The 19399-nt window shown below is 47.5% G+C and overlaps 1 long non-coding RNA gene across 1 annotated transcript; it reads left to right on the forward strand.

Moving 5' to 3' along the window:
• The first annotated feature begins 9684 nt into the window (after nt 1–9684).
• On the forward strand, nt 9685–13891 carry LOC111773097 (uncharacterized). The gene is made up of 3 exons (XR_002807294.2): nt 9685–9887; nt 12814–12928; nt 13698–13891. It is a non-coding gene; the product is annotated as an uncharacterized lncRNA (long non-coding RNA).
• Nucleotides 13892–19399: the final 5508 nt, after the last annotated feature.

Below are 19399 nucleotides of genomic sequence, written 5' to 3' on the forward strand. Positions count from 1 at the left end.
CTGAGTGGAGCAGCACAGAGTGGTGATCAGCATGGACTTAGCCAGGGAAGGACTCCTGGTAGAAACATATTCTGAACTGGATTCTGGAGATCAAGTTAACCAGGCACGGGTTGAAGAAAAGAGGAGCAGACATTCCCAGCAGGATAACAATGGGCTCCGAGGCAGGAATGTGGGTATTAGTCCTTTCCACATGAGTGTGTGTATGGATGGAAGTGGCATTTGGGTCTTCTTGTGATGAGAATGTAAGATTCATGAAGATGTAGACCAAGTCTCTCTGTTTACACCGGATTCCCAATGCCTAGAACAGCCTGGAGTAATCTGTAATGCTTGTTGTAGGAACAGATTAATGATGTTTATCTGGAAGAATATAGAAGTGAGGAGGGAGAAGGAATGAACAGCATAGGTAGGGCAGTTCTACGCTTCTTTAATGGGACGATTAGTGTCCCTAGGATGAGGGAACTCTCTCAGCTCACTCAGGGCTCTGCACAAAGGAAGTGACTTCAACTATTAAGGGCCCCATCCAGACAAAAATCTTTATGCTTCTTTTTGTTCCATCTCTTCATGAATGAGCCAGGCTAGGGTTGTCAGCTGAACTCAAGAAGTTTGGCATCAGAGTGTGTCCTGGCTGATAGAGTTTATCCCTCTTCTATGAGTTGCTGCCATTGAGGGTGCTAGGGAGCTATGTGAATGCCAGAGGAGGCAGAGATGGTGTGATGGATTGACTATGAGAGGACTTGCCATTGGAGTTAGGCCATATCCCGACCAAATCTGACACAGAGAGAGACTCGTACACGATTTGCAGGGCCAAGTGCTAAATGAAAATGTGGGGCCCTTTGTTAAAAAACTATTGGGAAATTCTAAACAGTGACCGCAAGCTTTAAACTAAGCATAGGGCCTTTCCAACCATGGGCCAGCTAAGCGTGGGACAGCCGCACAGTTGGCAGCCCTGCGAAGCCAGGCCTGGAGAAAAGCTGCCACAGCACATTCCCTGAAGGAGCAGAAGGAGAGGTTCTTGGTGCTCTCTTGATCCAGAGCTTTATCTCCTTTCATATTCCCAAATTTGTAAATGTATAACAGCATTGTGCTGGTGAAAGTTACCATTTTACAGATCACGGGGCTCATTCTTTCAGAGGAATGAGGGAAATAACAGGGTGCTTAAAAGCAATTAGTTGAAGCAACAAAAGAACAAAGGGACCAACAAGAAAGCTATTATGCAAATATGCGGCCATCCACTGCCATTCTGCCTTGGGGAGCCTTGTGGTGGGTTCAGAAGTTTCCGCCTGTCTGAATTATTAGTCCCTCTTATACTTTATATCAAGCCTCAGTATAATTATTTATGTTTTTTTTCTCAGCACATTAGTAATTGGCCTTTCCCATCTCCTGGTCTCATGTGGGCTCAACTGCTGCTGGACTGAAACCAGCAAAGGAAGGCAAAGTGGGCTCAGCCCCTCAGGAGGCTCAGCTGACAAAGGCACCCAAGATTCAGGGTTGACCCAGTTCTGTTCTCTAAGGTCCTCAGGAAAGAAGAGGCTAGGAAGTGCCTTCCGGAGGATCCTGGGCGGTGAGATTCAGGGCAGAGTGGAGGAGGGCTGAGCTGCTGTCCGTGGTCCTGAACCATGATGCTTGCTGCCTCCTTTCAGACATGACCTAGTCGGACATTACGGAACGCAGTGCCCCAAACAAGCACACAAGCAAGCAAGCAAGCAAACAAACAAAGAACTAAAGACCCAACAACCACATTCCACACAGCATGTGTGCCTATGTCAAGAACAGTGAATTATATTCAAAATACATCTTGCTTTATTACAAAAGGGGTAGATCAACTAAACCACCAAAGGGATAAAGTTTTGTTTCTGGCCTCTTCTTGGGGAATTCAAGCCACAAAATGTGTTGCTCTGGGGCTCTGGCCAACCAGACTTCACCTCAGCAACTCTGTGCTCGTGTCTCTCCATGGCCTGGCTTCAATCAGTGCTCAGCAGTGAGCTGTCCCATCACTGGGTGAGTGCTTCCACCGAGGGCATGGCATGTAGGTGTCAAGATCATAGGGTCAGTTTCTTTTCAGCTCTGAAATATTTTCTGAGTGAATGAGTAAAGAGTTCAGACTCATAAGGAGGGACCGAATTACCGACATAGATGACTAGCTGGCGTTTAGATGATATGAAAGGTCTCATGTATTAAAGAACTGAGCTTTCTGCTGAAAATAGGGGTTGACTTGGTCAAGGCTCTGCTACTTACTAGCTGTGTGTCCTTGAGAGTGTCACTCAGCATTCTGAACCTGTCTCCTGCTTGGAAGATGGAGATAAATGTTGCTACCACCACCTCGAGGAGGGAGCTAGTCAAGGATGGCAAAGCCCCACACCTCAGTTTAGGAATCATTGGTCTCATCTTCTCCATGCACCTGCATTGGACTATGGATGCTCTCCTGTCCATCTTCACTGCCCCAGAGGGAAGGGCTGCCATGACAAGACAGCCAGTCTATTGCTGAGGGTTCTGAGGGCTTCGGGAGATTGGCACTGTCTGAAGATTGGGAGCCCCACCCTCCAGTCATGACCTTGTGCACAGAGGGTGTGTGTGAGCATGTGCGGGCCATGGGTCCTCTCCAGGTTGGCCCAATATCCTGGGACAACTACTCCTGCCCTTCCTCCAGCTGAGTCATGCCTGCCTTTAGGAGAAAGGGGAGCATCAATCTTGGTTCCACTCCAGTTGGTACTTCTCACACTTTACCCCTTTGTCTACACTCCACCCCATCACCATCTGCCATTGTTCCCCGCTCCCTAATTTTTCTGATCTGATCAAAATAGAGAAAAAATCAAAGTCTGGCTCTTGAGCATTCCCATTCTCTCAGGGAGGCCACCGGTCTGACAAATTAATCAGGAAGAAGGTGCTTGATGAGACTCCTGGGAGGTTAATTTGTAACCGTCTCTCAGGGAACACATTTGTTTTCTGACAGGGGCCTTCTGGAGGCAGTGCCACCAGAGCTGTCCTGGTCCCCGGAGGCTGCCTTCTCTGCTGCTGCAAAAGCTGGTCCTGGGCTGGGCCATGTGGGGAGGCCACTGAAAGCAGCCTTGATTGCAGAGTTTGGATTCATAAGCTGAGGCCTTGGCTCAGGAACAAGCCCCTACACTGGATCCTGTTGGGGGTCCTGTTTCCTCTTCTCTGCTCTCTACCTTCTCTGCTGGAACATGGCCCGTGGTCCCTGCCTCAAGTCCAGGCCTCTCTGTCCTCAAGAGGCTCATTTACTCTGCTGCTGCCTTGGCCTCCCCAGGAACTCAAGGGGTGGGGGGAGCAAACTCAGCATGGCTGAGGGCCCCATTTAGAAGAGGGGGCTGGGGAATGAATGGTCCCCCCTGCGGTTCAGCCTCATCTCCTTAATGGATCCTAATTACTCCTGTCCTGCTTATGGCTTCTCTCTTGGGCCCACCTGTCGAGATGATGGATGAGGTGAATGAGAGATGTGGCCAGCTGGGGCTGGAGGAATCCTCCCCTTCTCTAGTATGGGTGGGGGCTGTGGGAACTTTAAATCAGACCCAAAGATTCCAAATAGGGGTAGGCAGCATCACAGGATGAGCCCTTCTCCCCGAGAACTTGGGCTAAGTGATTTTAGCTTAGAAGGAAGGTGAAGGGGAGGCCGGGTGGGAGGACTGGCTCCTGTGGTGTGAAGCCCTGGGAATACACAGTGAGGGAGGAGGGGAAGGCTGGCAGCCCTGTGGAGGACTGAATCCAAGGTGGGATTGAGAATTGCGTTGTATGACTCCAGCACCGGGTCAGTTACAAGCCCACACCCACTTGGAGAAGGCTGGCAGTCAGCAGAGCTGAGCGGCTCCATCTAAGTCAGGGTTGTGCTGGGACTCCATCTCAAGCTTATTCCATTGCTCCATGGACACACAACCAGTGAGGACTCAGTAAACGAATTACAGATCATCTGGGGTCCCGGACACAGATCTTGGACCCTATGGTCAACAGTAGCAGATGCTAGATGTCAGTAATTCTGTTTTTCTGCAGATTAACCAGATAAGTGAGGAAAGAATAACATGATTCTGCCTTTAAGTCACATCAACCCAGGACAAAGAAATGAAATGTCCCCCTACCCAGCCATGATGGAGTCTAACATGCTGTGGAAATGAACGATCACGGTTTACCTTGTGAGTTATTGTTTTGTCACTTGTCCTACACCATGTGCTATGTTACAAGCTCCTTGCAAACAGCGTGCATCTTATCCATCTGTGTCCACTTGCAGTGTCCCCTCTGCCCAGAAATGTGGCTGGTGCTGCTCACGGCACACTCACAACACAGCAGGTGGGGAGAACCAGGGACCAGACTTGAACCTCTCTTCACAACTGGAATGTTAGCCCCAGGTTTCCATAGGGAATAAAACTTTTACTCCCCAAGACATAATAGTTTGAGAGGAATGCTTCCAGCCCTTTCCCCATGCTCCTTCTCTGGAACCACTTTCCTGACTGCTGAGGGTGAGGAGCCTTTGGGCAGAGTGACTCTGAGCCTCCTGGGTTTCTCCCTTAAAAGGGGTTCTCAGGCATGCATTCTTTCTCTGCTAGGGGCCAAATGTGGGCTCAGGCATTTGTTGCCTGGCGTAGCCTCCAGACTGGCCCCACAGCTCCTGCGTCCTGGAATTCACGTCTTCTAGGTACCATCTTCCCATATGGAACAAAGCTGACATGTGTGACCAATAGGAGAGGGCAGGAGTGATGTTGTGTGGCTTCTGAGCCCAGGTCACAGAAGACATTGCAGCTTCTGCCTTAGTCTCTGGGATGACTCATTCTGGGGGACGCCAGCTGCCATTTCACAAGGACACTAGTCCTGGGCTCAGTTGCATCCCCCTCCCAATTAACATGTTGAAATTCTAACCCCCAGCACCTCATAATGTGACTGGATTTGGAGACAGGGTCTTTAAAAAGATAATTAAGGTAAAATGAGGTCATCAGGGGGGCCCTGAGCCAATGCGACTGGTGTCCTTATGAAAAGAGGAGATAAGGACACAGCTGCACAGAGGGAAGATCATGTGAAGACACAGAGAGCAGATGCCATCTACAGCCAAGGAGAGACACCTCAGAAGAAACTAATCCTGTGGACACATTGATCTCAGACTTCTGGCTTCCAGAATTATGAGAAAATTAATTTTTGGTTAAGTCCCCAGTCTTTGGTACTTTGTTTTGGCAGCCTGAGCTAACTAATGCAACACTCAAGCAGCCCTGTGAGAGGTCCACGTGGAGAGGCACCAACTGTGAGTCCTGTGCGTGAGCCACCTTGAGAGCAGATCCTCCTGCCTCAGTCAAGCCTTCAGATGATTCCAGCCTCCCAGCCTTAAATCTCCAGCTGAGGCTCAGACGCTATGGAGCAGAGAGCAGGCTTCCTGCCCTCTGCTATTTAAATTTGTGTCTCACCAGAACCATGAGATGATATGTGATTACTATTGCATGAAGCTGTTAAGTTTGGGGTGATTTGTTGTGCAGCATTATTTAACCGACGCACAGATGGGCTGTGACTGAGTGAGACAGTTAACTCAGGGGTCAGGGGGAAGGCCATTTTCGGGACCTCATGTGGCCACAGATCTAAGCTGTGCATCAGCAGGGGAGCGTGTCCCAGATGACGTGGCCAAGCCTTCCCTGAGAAGGGCATAAGCTAAGGAGAGTGGCCTCAGCAGTCCACACAGACAGGTGTGGGCGGTGGCCAGAGAGGTTGGCAAGGGGGCAGGGACCAGCAGGGGCCAGAGGAGGGGAGTGGCTAAAGTCCCCTGCTCTTGAAGAGGACTGGGACAAGGGAAGGCGCCAGGAAGAGGAGCCTGGAAACAGCGACCAGAGAAGAAAGAGATGCTGTGATAGCAGGCCAGGGAGGTGATCCCAGGACCCCATATGTGGGCCGGGGCTTTCCTGCCCCAGACCAGACACCTCCCTCTGCAGGGAGAATTAAAGGCCTCCGGCCCCTCAATCAGGAGACCAACACCTACTGGAGAACACCTCCTCTGTACTTTACTTCATTTTATTTTTACAACAGCCCCTTGAGATAAGTGTTACCTCTACTTTTCACGTAAGGAAAGGGAGACTCAGAGAAGGAGAGATTGAGCAACTTGCCCATCACGTCAGTGGTAAATAACTGCTGGATTCAGAATCAGGAACATTGGCCTCCAGAGCCCCTGCCGTTCCCAGAGGGTGGAGTGATGGAAGGCAGCTTGGTGCAGGGGTCCAGACAACGTGCTTCAGAACCAGACTGCCTGCGTTCAATTCCTGGCTCCACTGCTTACTACTTTGTGACCCCGGGAAAGTCACTTAGCCTCTCTGCTTCAGTCTCCTCAGCTCTGAAGTGGAGATGACAGTATGGACCTCATGGGTTGCTGTGAGGATTCAAAGAGTTATAAGCCAAGTGCTTTGTGAGTGTTGGCCGTTATTGTTCCTTCAACTCTGCAAAATGACCTCCTCTGGTTTCAAGGGAAAAAGGATGTGATTCTCAGAAGCAGGCTGGACGTGACAGGCCTGGACTGGACATGGTACACAACCAACGTTGCTGAATTGACTGTTTATGTGTAAACGTGTCCTCTTTCCCTCTCTTCCTCTCTAATCCCAAACCAAGCAGCTCAAGTTTTTGAGAGGCTGATGGCTCCAAACGGATCCAGAACACAGGCTCCCCTTGGCACTGTGGGCTGCCCAGGGCAGAGCTCCGAGCCAGAGCTCAGGACGAGAGCCCTTCTTGGAGATGGAGCTGAACAACGACATTCTGACAGGAGCTGGGGGCTTTGGGCTATGGGTGGAGGGGTCATCAGTCTTTTGTGGACATGCTGCTTCACTCCTGCACCCACACCCCATGGAGGGCTGGGGCTCAGCAAGGGCCTGTGAGGGTGGGCTTGGGGGTTATCAGAGCAGCGTCTCCCTGAGGGGAAGGCCGAGGCTAGGTTTCCTTCTGATGCCTTCCAAGCTGAAAAGGAGCAGCTAAGTGTTATTGATCTCAGCTCCAGAGGGAAGATTTGCTAGGAGGTCGCTGGCACCAGCCCATCACTTAGCTGGTACTCATTATTCAGTGATGGGGTGGGGAGCAGGGAAGGGCTGGCATTCTGCCACCAAGCCTGGCCTCCCAAGAGATGAGGCGACGTGGGAACTGGGAGAGGCAGACAGCCGGGAAAGGGTCAAGGGTGACCCATCTCATCCTGGGAGAAAGGGTGCCTGGTGGAGGGTACTAGGAGAAATCCTACCTTGCAGGCAGCCCTGGGGCCTCTTACAGGCCCTGGAACCTTTAGCTGGAGAATGGGAAAAGAAAAGGGCCTGGTACCAGGCCAGGCCGCTCTCAGATGACCTTTGTCTACGCCGCAGTTTGCTCAAATGCCCACTGACATAAAATGTCCCACCCATTTTATAATGGCATATTGCAACGAATCTAGTCTTTACAGTGACATAAATGGTAATTAAGTCCTGAGGCCTGAGAGTGGATCAGAATAACTCACTAAACAAGATCTAGAGGCCGTGGATTTGGCCACTTCCCAATCCTGTGAGAGGCGGCCTGTGCCTTGAGCTGTTGGATTAGATCATGTTGATAAAAGTGCTCTGTAACAGGTAACACGTCAGACAAATGTCAGCTCGCACCATCACATTATTATTATTACTATCATTATCACCCTTCCAGAAATACATGTCCAGAAACATAACATAGCCTTAACAATAGCCGTGAGAAATGACGGGTGTTAGGACATGAATAAGAGTCTTCATTGCAGCAGTGTTTGGAAACAACCCAAAAGCCCACAGAATGAAGAATGGAGAAATAAATTATGATATCTTCACAAATGGAATTTTTTACAGCAGTGAAAATGAATGAACTACACATAACGGCACAGGTGAATCTTAGTAACATAATGAATGGAAAAAAGCAAGTTCTCAAAGGCTATATACAGTACAATGCCCGTTTTCTAAACTGCAAAATTAAAACTAAAGACTATATAAGGCATACATATATAGGTGATACAACTAGAAAATAAAGCAAAGAAATGATAAGCACATGCGTTAGTAAACTGGCTACCTCTGGCAGAGGAGAAGGAGGGGGCCAGGCCAGGGAAGGAACACACAGACATGTTATTCATGTTCTAGACTTGGAGTTGGATGGTGAACAAAAATGAATGAATGTGTGAATGAATGCACGACTGAACAAGCAGGTCATGCATGGGAGAATGTTGACATTGGGTCATAAGCAAGGATTCTGATTAGTCCAAGTTGAGTACCTAGAGTCCAAAATTATACCTAGAGTACAATTTTTTTTCATTTAAAGAAGAGTCTGATATTGAGTGGATATTTGGCGTTGCATCCCCAAGTTGATATTGTAGAAAGACAATAACTGTTTTCTAAGGGGAGTGGGGGTGCCTTTCTACAGCCCACTGTGCCCAGAAATATGCTTGTCACACATCCTTTTGGGGAGAGGCGAGTTGCAGTCTCTCTTACAACTTGTTGTAGGTGTGCTGAAGGATGTATAAAGTATGTATGCCATTGGGGCAGAATTTACATCCACAACTGCCACCAAATCACCAGTTAAACTCACCAACACTTAGTGTTGTCAATCATTCAAATTTTCCTCATCGTGATGGATGTGAGGTTGTATCTCACTATTGTTTTATTTTGCATTTCTTTGAAGATTAATGAGGATGAGCATCTTTTCATATATTTGTTGATCACTTGGTTATCTTTCTTCACGAATGTTTGAATCTTTTGTTCATTTTTTTAACTAATTTGTCATGATCTTATTCAATTTTGATGTTCTTTATATATTTTGTATATGAGTCCTTTTGGAGAATATAGTCAGGGTTGTCCTGGCTATTCTTGGATCTTTGTATTTTGTTTAATTTTTTAAATAAAATTTAATTATATTTATTAATGAAAAAACAAACCAAAAGCCCATGAACAGGAGAATAGATGAAAAAACTGTGGTATAGCTTACACAAAGGAATATTACACAGCAATCGAAATGAACACACCTCTGTGATACGAAGCAATATGGATGAATCTTAGTAAAGTAATATTAAGTGGGGGAAGAAAGGCTCAGAAAATTAGATACAGCACAGCATCCTTTTTCATAAGGGTAAAAGCAACTAAGATAAAAATCTGTACTTTTAGGGAATACATACAGATGAATTAACACAATATTAAAAGGAGGTAAGGAACAATGGACCTGTGATTCAGGATGGTGGCTCCCTTAGGTGGGGCCAACAGGAGGGTGGGAGGGGAATGGTTGCATAGCTAGGTGGAAGTTATTGTCAAAGTCCTAGCTTTCCCTTTGGGTGGTAGATTTATGGGTGCTTATTGCATTGTTAAAGATGTGTCAAGACATAAATGAATGAATGACTGGTGAAGAAATGTCATATGGATCAAGGATTAAGATTAATCTAATTCAGTACAGTTTAGACAAATTATACAAAAAAGGCTGAAAATGAAGGATTGAGTGAGGACACCACTGTCAACCCCTTTGTTGTGGGGCCCCTATTCTCCCCTGCTTGCGTCACCCCTGAACCAAGCAGGGGTGCCAGTGTCAAGAAGAATAGTGTATATTAGTAAAGCTTAATTTCTTTTAAATTTGTTTTTAGAAAAATAAATACAAATGGAAGTTTAATTTTTTTCTTCCTACACCGCCATGCATCTTGTGTATTCCCTGGGGTGTATACGTGCCTCTGCCCTAAGCAAATGGAATTTTAAACCAACTGTCATTTTAGATGGATCACCCAGTTGGCATGTGGACGTCTGCTATTCTCTTGAGCTTTTAAGAGGCTGTTGATATACTTCCAGTCAGAGAGGACAAGAGCCTCCAGGGTGGCCTTGGGAAAGGAAAGAGTCAAGGAATTGGAGAGGTATTTAAGAGAAGCAGTTTATAGGACTTCATTTCCATAACAGCAGAACATCTGGGAGGTAAAGAACTATGTATTCTCCACCAGCAACTGCCATTTCTCTTGGCGCCAGAATCTCGATTTGCTCTAAACTCCTCAGCCTGTCATCGTCCTACAGAACGTTGACACCTTTATATGGGTCCCAGGGCAATTACAACCTTATATCTGCTTCTCACTCACAGATGGACTAATTGGTGGTGCCCTCCCTGCTGACAGCCCTCAGATGTTGAAGGGAAATCAGGCAGCCTTTGATGGGTACTGATGCTGCTGAAATCTGGAGGCTGGTGTGGCTTGGGGGTGGGGTTTGCATTTCAGGGAAGCACGATACAGCTGCCTCTCAACATGTCTGTTCTGCCTCCTCTGACAGCAGCCCATCCATCAATTATCTTGGATCTTTCCACAGGCTGACTTTTAATTGAGAGCTTCTGATGGATTCTTGAGTGGGTTTAGAGGAACCACGGTCCTAGAAGGTAATTTGGCAATAGGAAAGTTCTCAAGCCTTAGGATTTGGGGGAAGAAGACCATATGTTAGGGGAAGGCTTGAAGTATTTTGGGCTAGAAAATCACATGCTCCCTCAGGGACAAGAAAGGCTTGCCTTGTTGGGACACCAAGTCAACCACCTGCTCCTCCTCGCTGAGGCTTATTTTCATACTTGTAACATGAAAGTGTAGAACTAGATGAGTCTTAAAGCCTGGGCAAAAATGCTGCTGCAAAGAAAGCAAGTGACATCACGGCTAGGCAACCTGGCACCACCACTTGGGACTTGTGTGAGCTTGAATGAGTCATGAACTGTGGGGAGTCTGGGTCCCCTGACTGCTAGTGGTCTTGACCTTATAGATGGGGGATTATGTAAATGAACATCTATGACAACACCTGGCACATAGGAGACCTCACAGAACATCACTTTTTTAATTTACTGTTTCATTGCCAAAAGGAAGAAATGGGGGCCTGGGCTGGAGATGAGTGAGTCTGCAGGATTACAGACCTAATGTGGCTCCTGCATGCCTGTGGCCTGCTAGAGCTGTTCTCTCCAGCTAGATTTCTCTCCCCTGGCCCCGGCCTGAGCTGGGAAGAGGTGGACTGACAAGGAGGTTGCATGGCATAAAGGAGAGATCTGGGGCTCTGGAGTTGGAAACTGGGGACAAGTTATTTATCTCGCTAGCTGCAGTTTTCCCACACATGAAACTAATGATTCCTAGCCCATGGGGTTGTTGTGAAGGATAAAATGAGATAGCGTACCTAAAGCTCCAGGAACACGGTAGGTGATCTCTCAATGTGTGGTGACTTCCTATCCACCTTCTCAGCCTTCCCCTTAGACTAGACTCTTGGGACTCCTTGAATTTTTTTCTTTGGAGTGGAGATTCTCTGAGTATGCTTCTGGCCACAGAGGCCCTGAGAAAATTCATCAAAAATCAATTCATGAAATGACAACTCATCACTTTCGTTTTGCCAAATGGCAATTTGGCTTCCCATCAACTGGGTCTTGGGGAAATTGCTTTTGGCAAGTGAGCCAGCCTCCCAGAGGGATTCTCTAGGTGGACTGGGCTGCTCCGGATGCAAGTTCAATGAGTCCTCAGCTCAGTAGTGGGAAGGTGTGCTTTCAGCATTCGATGTGGGAAGTTGAGCCCTGCAGTCTGCAGCTGACATCCAAGCCATCTTTTCCTCTTTCTGCTTTGGCCACGACTGTGGCCGTCACCAAGAAGAGGTTCTTGACTGAGAGGAGCGTGGCTGCTGACGGGGAAACTGAGCCAGTTGGACTGGCACACCAAGTCTCTGGGAAAGAAAGACTGTTTGATATTCCTGGTGTTTGTCTCCAGGCCCCTTGGGTCGCTTTCCTCTTCTCCTCTAACCTCTCTTTTCACTGCAGAACAAAAGAGAAAGGGACAGGTAGCAGATGGAGGCAGAAGGTGAAGATAACAGCTGTGGGAGGTGGGAGGATAGAAGCTCTTGTCTTGAAGAGGCATCTGAACCCTGAATTCCCCTCTTAAGGGTCAAGATTCTTTGACTGCAAGCAAAGGAAACAAATTAGTTAATTCCCCTAAAGGGAGCTCCCAGCATGGAAGGGAGGATGGAGAACCGGGCTTGGGGATAGGTGAGAATCAAGGCAGTGCCCAGAGGCACGGAAGCAGCCACCATGTGGTCAAGATGCAACTGCAGCCAATTGTTTTCAGTCTCTTTGTTCCGATGCTCAAGATCCAAATTCCAGAGAGGCGCATCCTACAGCATAGTTTGCATTACATGCTCTTTCCTTGTCTGGAAAGGATGGAGCTTCTAATGACCTAGCCCCCAGGCTGTACCCAACGGAGAAGAGGTAATTCCAGTCCAGGAACTGAGCTGAAGAGAAAGTAGATAGTAGGAAGCCAGAAAATACAAATCATGGCAAATAGGCTTCTAGCGTTTAGAACGTGCTAGACACTGTTCGAAGTGCATTACATGTATTAACTCCTTTAATCCTCCTAGATAGGCGATGAGGGTATTAGCATGCCCATTGCACAGATAAGGAAACTGAGATGCAGAGAAGGGAAATCTTCTGGCTGGTGAGTGGTGGGGCTGGGATTTGAATCAGAGTCTGGTTCTTAGCGCCTGTGGGATGCTGCCCACTTTGCTGATGCTCACCTGAAACGCAAGCTTGGGAGAATCAAGGAATTTCGTAGTATAAAAGAAGGCTGGTTTGCTTAGGGTTTCCAAGAGTAGAAGAAAACTGAAGATGCCTAGCAATCCCACCATTCTGGTCTCCCAATCCCCAAGGGCCCTACTGTCAACCTCTACTTGAGCATCTCTGTTCCTCTGCTCAAGGGCAGCTGGCCCTGCGAAGGAGGTGGGCAAAAGGAGGGGGGTGCAGAAGGTCGACACAAGCTTGATTTAACAAGCCAAGGAAAGGCAAGGTATTGCACAGAGGTAAGATTTAACAAAAGGAGAACTAAATTGACATTTTATTGACTTGCAGTGGGAGTTGTTAAAGACAGATTACTGCACCAAGAGTAAAGTTTGATTGAGAGGCTGGGAGAGGACTCAGCCATCCAAAGCTTCCCTTGAAGGCCAGTGATACCCCAAGGGGCAAGGTGAGTACATAAATTTGAGGTCACACACGGATACTTGCCATCATACACACACACCCCTACACCATCACTACCACCACAAACAAAATCTGAGCTTCTCCCTTAGCTCCCAGAGACCAGGCCCGGAGACACTGGGTGGAGTGGAGGTGAATGAAGGCCCAGCGTACTACATTTGACTCTTACTACTACCCTCCCCACCCCAACCCGATTTATCCCTGGGCCCACTGGGAGCTTCAGAGATGGAGTTCCTCAGACTCTAAGGAAGAAATAGAGTCTTGAGAAAGCACCTCATTGCTTTTGGTAAAAAAACGATCCCGTCTCAAAGGCCTCTCTCCAGGGACTCCCTGCACGCTGATGGCTCTGTGCAGAGACGCAGCTTCCTAGGGAGCATGGAGGTCTGCTCAGGACAGCATGGCACTCCGCGATTTGCCTTAGCTGAGGGGTGTGGTGGGGGGGCACCCAGGGAACCTTGAGACGGCAGAACAGAGGGACATGTGCGGAGGGGGAGAAGGGCAGGGACAAGGCTGGATAATAAGGAGCAGACTGGCCTGGATGGCCCCTCAGGGATGACACGACCTTGGTCTCTTCCTTCACAGAAGTTTTGGCACGCGGGTCTGGATTCTAGTGTGGGTGATGGTGACTCCTGTCCCAGGAAGCCTTTTCTCTGTGGGCCCCTCACTCCCTCATGCGTTGCATCCTCCACTCCTCCCTCCTGAAGCTGTGAGGGGCCGGGGTCAGTGTTTGAATTGCCTCTCTCTTCTCTGTTCTGCAGCTAACGACGCATGTCTGGGAATTCTTCCAATGGCTCTCCTCCTTTCCTTAGCCCCTGCCTCTGAGGCAGTGGCTGTGTCCAATGGAGGACTCATGACTTCCATCTGTAAGCTCTCCCTCCCAGTTAGTCCACTGTCTCCCTGGGGAGAGCCAATGCACATCAGAGTATCAGTATTAAAAACAACTTCTCAGCTAGATTCCTCTCAGACATCTAGTACATCAAAATCCCTCTCACCCTAATTCCTTTTCCTCCTCTCTCCCTCCGCCACTGGGACTAGGTTCTTCTCTTAGCTCTTGGGGTGCCTTCTGCATCCCCCCGGCCCCCTCTGTACCCTCCATGTTCCGGTTCCAGGTTCTTCCTGGACTGAGCAGTAGGGGAAAAGGAGCATCTGGTTTAGCAAAAGATTTGAAGGTGACCTTCATCGAGCCCTAAGAGAGATAACAATCTCTCTGCAATCAACGAGCCTGGCTCCTCTGGATACCAAAATAGCAACTGTGGAGTAAGTCTGCCCCCTCCACCTCCTTCCCCTCCCTTTTTCTTCAGGACAACACAAAGAAACTCTAGGGGTGAACTGGGAAATCACAGTATCTTCTAACAGCCTGAAAGCCTGAAAAGCAAGTTCCTGTGTATGTGTATCTGCGGCTCATCGGTACAGAAAAGCTAATTATCTCAGCGCTGTCGCCACCACCTTGCATTCAGCAAATTCTGTCCTTTCGATTGTGATCTTATCGGTCCTATCAATAATCCTGAGTTCATAGAGGGTCCAGAAATGGTGCACCCATTCTAGGTAGGAGGGAACCAGGGTCCCAGGCCTGCCCAGGGTCACCCAGGGACGGAGTTCCCAGAGCAAAAGATGACAGTCTGCTTCCTAAGAGTTCCTGTGGTAGATTTCCACTGGGAATGGCATGTGTTCTCAGGACTTGATTGCCAGACCTCAGGAACATTTGCTATTGGGATGATTATTTTATAGCAATCTTAACAACCTCGTGCTGGCTCCCACCCTATTCCTCTACTCCCTGGGCTGAGCCCTGAGCTGTTTTGAGCGACTGTTGCAGCACCCAGTGGGCGGTTATCAAGGTAGGAACATATGGAGTGGGGAAGGAAAGATCCTCCACTCTACGGCGTTTGGGGAGGGGAGTGAAGACGGCATTTGTCAGGGTTGGAGTTAGCAGGGATATGGAACATGTATTTACATATGGCGGCAAATTGCTGATGGGAAAGAAGAAGCTGGCAAATGGGATGACTCATCTAGAGATGAAAAACACAATATCTGAAATGAAAGATATACTGGATGGAATTACAGTGAGTAAGATGTTATAGAAGTAAAGATTAGTCAACTTGAAGAATAAAAATGATCCAAAATTACATAATGAAACTGGGAAAAGAAGAGCAACTCACCAAGAAAACATAAAAACCCTCAATGCATCTACTCCTAAAAATACAGCTTCAAAATATATGAAGCAAAGATGAGAGAACTGAAAGAAGAAATAGAAAACCCCACAATTACAGTTGGAGACTTCAATAACCGTTTCTCAAATTTTAGAGAACAACTGGAGAAAAAGTCTGTAAGGATCTAAAAGTCCCAGCTGCATCTGGGAGGCATGAGGCAGCTCTGCCAGCTGCACCTGAGCTCTGGAATGTCAGTCATGGCCATCTTTCCTGCTGAAATGTTCACAGATAGCTGGGGTAGGATGCCTCTAACATCGTCCCTCATTGCTGTTTCTGGACATCTGAAAAGCTAGTGGCAGAGGGCTTTGTAAGGCCAAATTTCAAATGCAGGGACCCATAATTAGAGGCTGCAGTCCCAAGACAGTCTCTTATAAAGCCCAACCCCCTTACCTTGTGTCATGGATTGAGCTGTGTGCCCCTAAATCTCTTGTGTTGAAGTCCTAACCCCCAGCATGTGACCTTACGTGGACATAGGGTAGTTGCAGATGTAAGTAGTTAAGGTGAGATCATACTGGAGTAGAGTGAGCCTCTGACCCAATATGACTGGTGTCCTTATCCAAAGGGGAAATGTGGACACAGACACACACAGGGAGAAGGCTCTATGATGATTGGAGTGACGCTGCTACAAGCCAACGAACGACCAGAAGCTGGGAGAGAGACCTGGGAAAGACCCTTCCCTGGCGCCTTCAGAGCAGGCATGCTCCCGCTGACACCTTGATTTCAGACTTCCGGCCTCCAGAACTGTGAAACAATGTAGTTTTGTTGTTCTAAGCCACCCAGTTTGTTATGGCAGCCCTTGTGAACCAACACAGCTCAGCTCTGGCCCCAGCCTCCCTTTCCAGTACTATCGTCCACCCCTCCCCTGCAGGAACTCGTGCTCCACAACACTGGTGCCCAGGCAGTTATTTGTGGAATAACCTGCTGCATGGTTGTCTACTGGCCAGGTTCTCAGATTGCACCCAAGAGACACACGGAGCATCTGGGAATGTGGGGAGGCCGGGAAAACCACCCATTCAGCAGCCCATCACCTGTGTCCTATTTGTCCCGTCCTAGCATGTGTAGAGGCTCCACAGAGGCCCTGAGGGTGGCCTCCTCAGGGAGCACCCTGATCTTAAGTGATTTTTCTTCATGGTAGTTTCCAGAAGAAGAGTATGATGGGTCAGTGACTCTCACTCAGAGTGACACTCATCTCCTGGGCTCGGTGAATGAGTTAACATTCACAAAACCCTCAGAACTGGCCGGCACATAGAGACGGCTATAGAAGTGTTGACCCATCTAAGAGATGGCTTCTCTTGAGTTCTAGCTTTTACATGATTGCTTTCTGTTCACACATGGAGCCTTGGTCCAGTTCTCAAGTTTGATGTCCCCTCCTTAACAAGCACCCTCAACGGATGGAGGCTAGCCAAAGAGAAAGTATGGAAACCCACTTGGACCCCTTTTCCTAGTCAGAAGCTGTGTATGTGGCTGGTTATAAAGGCTGGATGGATTCCTCACTACACCCACTAAAAATAAGTAAGTAAATGAAAGAAACTCTGGATGGATGGATGGATGAACAGATGGATGGATGGAAGGATGGATGAATGGATGGATATAAGAGTTTCTTTTGATCCAGGTAAGAAGGTAAAGTGAGGAGGAATTGCATGAAAGGTGTGTACATGTCTGGAGAGAGGAAATTTTGGAGGATGTAAGTCTATGCTTGTGTGTCCTTTGGCCCTCCTCAATTCAGGACTATGTGATAGATCAAGATTTTATAGGTTTAATGTTCCCTCCCACCACCGTGTGCTTTACATCTGTATAAAGGGAGCTACAAATCTTTCCAGGCAGAACGTGGCTGGGCCCTGCCTTTCTCCCCTTCTCAGTGAGATCTGACTTGGAAACACAGCTGAACAGTCCATGATGAATCATAGCATCTGTGGAACAGCCCAGATAAGGAACAATTTGCATTTTCATGTGATAATTCGCTACTCTCTGCATTTTCAAATTACCTTTAGAGCCACCTTAATTCTGTTTCCATAAACCACTGCTGTGTGCCCAAGTCACCAGGAGATGGGGACTCCAGGGGCAGGTTTGTTTGGCTTTACAGGAGTGGGAAGGTCTCCTTCTCTGTAACAGGGGTGTAAGAAACCGAGCTGGCCATGGAGAGCATCTCTCGTAGTAGCTCCCCTGGGGAAAAATTGTAGCTTCAAACCTATCTTGCATTTCCATTCTCTCTGTCTGTGTGTTGCTTGGTTGAAAATAAAGTAAACATAAATGGCTCCCCCTACTCCGCTGCCTCACAATGCGGAGGAGACCCCGCCTCAGGTGCTCCTGCTCCCTCTCTGCTTCAGGAAGTATGGCATTGAGCGAAGTTGATGGCAGCAGAACCTATGGCTCCTGCAAACAGGGTCTTCTGAGGAAAGGGTGGTCTTGGAAGAGCTCCCCTGAGGCTGGAGGAGCTCCCCAGCCCTCTGGAGGAAACCACTGTGTGATGCGTGTCTGCCTGCTTCTCGGTGTCACAGCTACTCTGAGAGGTGCCCTGTGGCTGAGGGGACTGGTCTGTCATCCAGACATCGGGATCCCTGGCGGAAGGGGGAGAATCGACCCTGATCTCTCAAAGATGTGCTCCTTCTACATGATACCTCCAGACAAGACACTTCAGAGTCTGCCACCAACCCCTCCTCAGTTTCTCCTAACTTTCACAACCCAGGAAGTTCTATATACTCATCAGAAACCCTTCTTGCTGCAGTGCGAATCCATTTCCTTGCCCCAAAGCAGAGACCAGTCATTCTTGCACTCTTGAGTCCACACATGCCTGCATTTCTTAAACAAATTCTCAGAATGCTATCAAATAAGTTAATGAGGAGCCTTGTAAAAATGAGAATAATTTCTGTTTCTCTGTCCTAATTTACATTTGTCCATTTCCTGAGGTTCCATTCTATTAAATTTTAATTTGCTCCCTTCTCATCCCCAGGCTTTTAGAAGTCTTACGTTGGAGTTTTTTCACACAGTTGGAGTCTCTTGGGTTCTGATGGATTAACTTAGGGGCAGGCAAGATATATTTGGTCCCTAGAAGTGATTTCTAGATTGCCCAACCAACTGCTCAGGGGAGACTTGTCTAAGGGAGAGGGCACGAGTTGGCATGATGGTAGAGCGGTGATAATTTCTTTAAGCTCTATTTATTTCTGTTCTAGTACTCTTTGCATCCCAGTTTGCAGCAGGTGTGTTTTGAATGACTCTCTTCTGTGAAATCTCTCAGTTTCTGGACTCGTGAACTGAGGGCAGGGGCTGGGGGCTGGGGCTTCAACCCCACTCTCCTACTTGTATCTTTTAAATATATGAAGAAAGCATGGAAAGGTGGAACTCTTTTGGCTCCTTGGAAAGGAGCATCAGGAAAAAAATCTATTAGATTGAACCACATAAAATCGCCACTTTTAAAGGTCAAAAGTAGTTGAATATTGCTGATTTCATATGGTTCAATCTAGTACAATCAAACCTCATTAATTTAGACTAATTTGAGGAAGCATGGTGTGAGTTTGCTGGAGTGTGGAAAAAAAGTCTGAATTATGACATCATTTTAAAGAGATGCAACTTTATTAGATTCAAGTGCTGACGGTAACAGGAAATAGGTCAACAGACGAAGGCCCCCTACAAGTCCGTGGAAGGATGTCCTTGGTTAATAAAGGCGATTTCTAATGAACCTACAAATATGTTGGCTAAAGGGTGCTTTAATCTAAGGTGTACTTGAGAATGCTTGAGAAGTTTATTCTTTTAAGCAGATCAGTAAATTCTTCTGATTTACATGTCTGATTAATTTCTTAATTCTCCCTCCAGAGAGAGCAGTTATATGGCTGAAGTTTACTTGTCTGAATTATTTCTTATTCCCAAACAGTGGGTCCCAAATTAATGATGCTTGACTGCTCTATTCCTGACCTTGAGGTTGGACATTAGGTTAATGAAAATCAATGCCAACCAGACCTCAAGTATTGAGGAGGGGGAAATATATTTGACAAAAACATATGTGACTTGAAAAATGAGGCTGGTTTTCTCACACGGCTCATAGACTGGCTCTGACGGCCATTTCCGAGGCGAAGTTCCAACAGAGATCAGGGAATAGCAGCGAGTCAACAACATCCCACAGAACTGTTTGGAAGAGCAGCATCACGTGAATGCTCAAATTCCAACCTTTTCTGGTTTTAAAAATGGTCACGTGCTCATTCTCCAAGGAAAATATTTTTTCCCATAAAAATATTTTTAAAGGCTCCTAAATAATAGCA

Source organism: Equus caballus, chromosome 4 (assembly GCF_041296265.1).
Source record: "Equus caballus isolate H_3958 breed thoroughbred chromosome 4, TB-T2T, whole genome shotgun sequence".
NCBI classification, from domain to species: domain Eukaryota; kingdom Metazoa; phylum Chordata; class Mammalia; order Perissodactyla; family Equidae; genus Equus; species Equus caballus.